Source organism: Triticum dicoccoides, chromosome 7A (assembly GCF_002162155.2).
Source record: "Triticum dicoccoides isolate Atlit2015 ecotype Zavitan chromosome 7A, WEW_v2.0, whole genome shotgun sequence".
Taxonomy (NCBI): domain Eukaryota; kingdom Viridiplantae; phylum Streptophyta; class Magnoliopsida; order Poales; family Poaceae; genus Triticum; species Triticum dicoccoides.
The window spans coordinates 92,804,254-92,808,483 of record NC_041392.1 but is presented as its reverse complement, the minus strand read 5'-3'; positions in this window follow the sequence as shown (position 1 = coordinate 92,808,483).

The following is a 4,230-nucleotide window of genomic DNA, read 5'->3' as shown; positions in this document are numbered from 1 at the left end:
TGAGTCGACGGGGAGGTCGGGGGAGGCACTGCGGAGCTCAGGAGCACGTCGGGGAGGAGAGGGGGTGGCTGGGGTTCCGGTAAACGGCGTCGGCGGCGATGGGCTCCGCTCGGGCGCGTGAGGGAGAGAGAGCAGAGGAGGAGGAGGGGGTCCAGAGAGAGAGAGACGGTCGAGGGGGGTCGAGGCCGTCTCCGTGGCGTCACGAGGGGGGTCGGGGAGGCTGCCACGGCGAAGCAGGAGGTGGCCGGCGTCGGCGCGCGTGCGTCCAGCACGCAGCTGCTTCGTGCGCTGGCACGGGAAGAAGACAGGAGAAGGGGCCAGGTGGGCTGGGCCGCTGGGGAAGCTGGGCCGGGCAGGTAAGCAGGTAAGTGGCCCAGGTGGCCTCTGTTCTTTTTATTTTTTCCTGTTCTGTTTGTTTTATTTAATATCTTTTGCCACTGTTTTCAATTCCAAAATAATTTCATACAGTGCCAAAACATTCTGAAATATTTTATGTTACCTCTCTGGACTATTCCAAAAGTACATAAAACATTTCAAAGCATTTGAAAATATATTCATTATATATTATGAATATATCCCCAAATTCAAATAGATTATTGATTTAAATTCAGAGACCAAATAATTCCTTAAAAATATTCCAGAATTTTGGTTTGATATATAACTCTTGCCAAAATTCACAAAACTATTTTTAGGGCATTTTGGATTCACAGAATGCAATTTAAAGGGTGCTTGCCCTTCTTTTAATTAGGGTTTTGAGGCTTCTGAATTCCTCAGTTCAAATTTCATTTGAATTTAAACATGATGCAGCAACCAAGCTAGTCCATGGCCAGGGTAAAGCTAGGGATGTGACAACTCACCCCCACTAAACAAGAATCTCGGCTCGAGATTCAAGCGTAGGGTAGGATGAAGGGAAAACGCAAACTAGTACAATCTTCACGATCCAGGTTGCACTTCAAATGAACGTTGATTTGAACACCATCTTTGTCTTGTCATCTTGCTCTGAGAACTCCAGTCAACATGACATGGAGGAAAGAAGGGAACTCTCGCAGGGTCGATCTTCTCGAAGATCGAACAACTCACGGAACGAGACATAGGACCATCTCTCGGGTTGAGACACGAGCACACATCCAGAGGGGTGGAAAGAAACGGATGACGAAGGTTCACTAGGTAGACAACAATTCCACACCTAGGAAGGTGGTAAATGATTGCCAACGTAGCGAAGAGTTGAGTTGCCATGATACCACGACGAAACATCCTGGAGGAAGGTGATCGTAGAGTATTACCTTAAGTGGCAAAAAGAATTACTTTTGATTCAGAGATCATTGAAACTCTTTAAACCAGCCTAAGGCAATTCTCGAGCGATCGTTTTGGAGGGGGTCGGTAGAATGGCATACTCGGACTTGGATGATGTGGATTACCTTGTTGAAGACAACGTAATGGATGAATTTGCTTATCACCGGAAATGGAAGAGACCCATGGTAGAATGGCACATTGGTGGTGCAAGCTGGGAACAAAATGCAAATGCTGGGAATGATTCTGGTAACTGGGGGAGAACCCAACAATAGAGAGTGAATTCACTGTTGGAGTGGTTATAGCATAACCGAGGAAATCTGGGGCAATCCCAGCTAGTGCCGATGATAAGACGTAGCGCTTGTGCGTGCTCTCAAGAACTTGAGCATTTCCATAATCATCAAGGTTTTACCAACATCCGTGTCAAGGGTCCGGTAACACAACTTGCTACCATGATGAATGGTGATGGAGGATGCAGATGCAAAGGAAGATAACACCTTCTCAAATTTCACCCTTGGCGGGGCCAAGGAAATAAAATCTGGATGATCGACCGAGAGACATTTAGCACTCCGCTTCTAATGTTCTCCTTGATGTGCTAGCGTAATCCACCCATAGATATGGGTTGATATCTAGAACATCAAGTAAAAGGTCGGACTTCGGGAGCAATAGAATCCATAAGGAACAGTTTCGGAGGTAAATCCTACGAAATCCTTATGGGGAGGTGGCCAACTTCCTCAAACAAGATACTACAATGATAGGTCTTCCGGCTGGGTGTGTTGGCCACGACATCCACTTTACCGGTTATCGAGGGACCAATATTATAGTTCTTGGGAAATGTTCCAACCATCATAACTGCCTGAGATTCAGATCTGGTTGGTGTCAGGATATTCCAGACTCATCGAGTCTAGGAAGGAAAACGAAAGTTTGCAACACAAATCGATGAGATGATGTTGCGAGATTCTCGGGAAATGAACTACGATAGCAAGCTCCAAAACATGAGCTGGATCTGCTACAAACATGTGAACACGTTGTCCCAGACAAGCATGGCCACGTGGTAGTCTTATAATAAAACACTACCGAGTTCAGGAGGGGAACCATCATCGAGGATATCAAAATCCTTGCATAAGGTATACTCTTAAGAAGGAACTTCTTCTCCTTGAACAAATCAATCAGTGGCTTGGTGTGCTAGGGATACATATAGATTGAAGGTTGCAAGTCTTCAAACCACAGAATTCTTCGCACGTGTGCATGACTGACTTGCGATGATTCCAGAGGAAGCAACATTGACTTTCTCGAGTCCACGGCGGAAACTTGCATCATATGCACATGAATTAAAGGAAGTCACTACCTTCATCCAAACATATGCTTCATGAGCTAGCATGAACAAATGCTTTCAAAAGTTTCCAACACTAGCTTAATGTTCAACAAAATTATGGAGGAGATAAGGATGTTGTCAATGGGCTCAACAACAATTCATCTAGGTTTCCTTTTAAAAGGAATTCCATAGTTAAGTGAACACGGTGATAGCATTGGTCAAACCAAGGATGTAATGGTGTATGCTCGAGGGATCAACCACGAATAAGACAACATTACGAGCATCGTTGGTACTGATTTGATTTGACGATAGCCCACACTCAAATCAAAGGATTGATAAGACAATAGGTCCAGCAACTGATCACAAGGACCAATCGATGAAGATATCATCTTTCTTCAACACACACTACACAAAAATATCCCTTTGGAATGAACTAAGTCAGACAAGCTTTTATCTTCCAACTCTCCAAGTTGTTGTCTAGCTTAACCAACTAGCTCAGGGATATCTAACACCGATTCTTGGAGAGAAGGTGGTTCACAAGAAACCAACTTGATCACGAACTCAACATAGCGGTCAGGTGACAACCCGGTAACACCTCCAAGAAGATATTTGGAAAGTCACGAACCACCGGTATGTTACTAAGCTCGAGAACAATCTTGCTTTTGAGGGCAAGACGATATGATCAAATGAGTGAGGACTTGACAAGATCCTAACTCATCAATCGAAGGGTGCACCGAAATAAGGACTAGGTAGCACGATCAGTCTTAGAAGGATGATTCGAAAACCAACATACTAAGAATGAAACTATTATCCTTTAACTACCAAGCAACAGAGTTGCTAGCAGTATTGATTTCACACATCACAATTCATTTGTCGGTATTCCGGTTGCATCAACACGAGGGCCGAGGAATGAACAGTGATGGCAAGAAGTATCACTATGTCAAGAATTCACAAAAGGTGGTGCAATTCTCATGAAATTCCTGTCATAAAGAAGGTAATACTTCAGGGTAGAGCAGACCAGAAGCTGGATTGTAACTTGATCTGCGGAACACAACTACTTTGACCCAATCCTAAATATGGATGAGGTATTGGAGTTTGTTTCTCCTAGTCATTCAGGACGGAATGGCTTGACGGGCCACAAGAGTAATAGGCATCGACAAACGAACGCGCGCATACTCTTGACTATCAATTGATAGACGAAGGTCAGTAGACAACTAAAGAGGGACAACTCAAAGGAACATATAACTTTCTGAGTTGTGGATGCATAAATTAGTATGTCGAACCGAGTTCAACATAATCCTTCCGGATAACCCATGCAGAAAGGTAGAACTGGCAGAGTCACGATTTATGAATGGAGAACTCCTCAAGAATAATCCTGTTGTGATATTTCAGTTCAACGAGGAACTTCTGCCATAAGTAGTTCATGGTATTTGGAAGAAGAAGATACCACGGACTTCAAGGACTATCGCAAAGGTTACTAATATCTTGAAGGCACTAACAATTACTATCAACACGAAGTAGGTGGAGTGAATCTCGGGTTCAAGAACCCAGGAACAGAATACCTATTACTAAGTAGCATCACGGAATGCTTTCGAGGATAAAGGCCAGAATCATCACACTGGGAC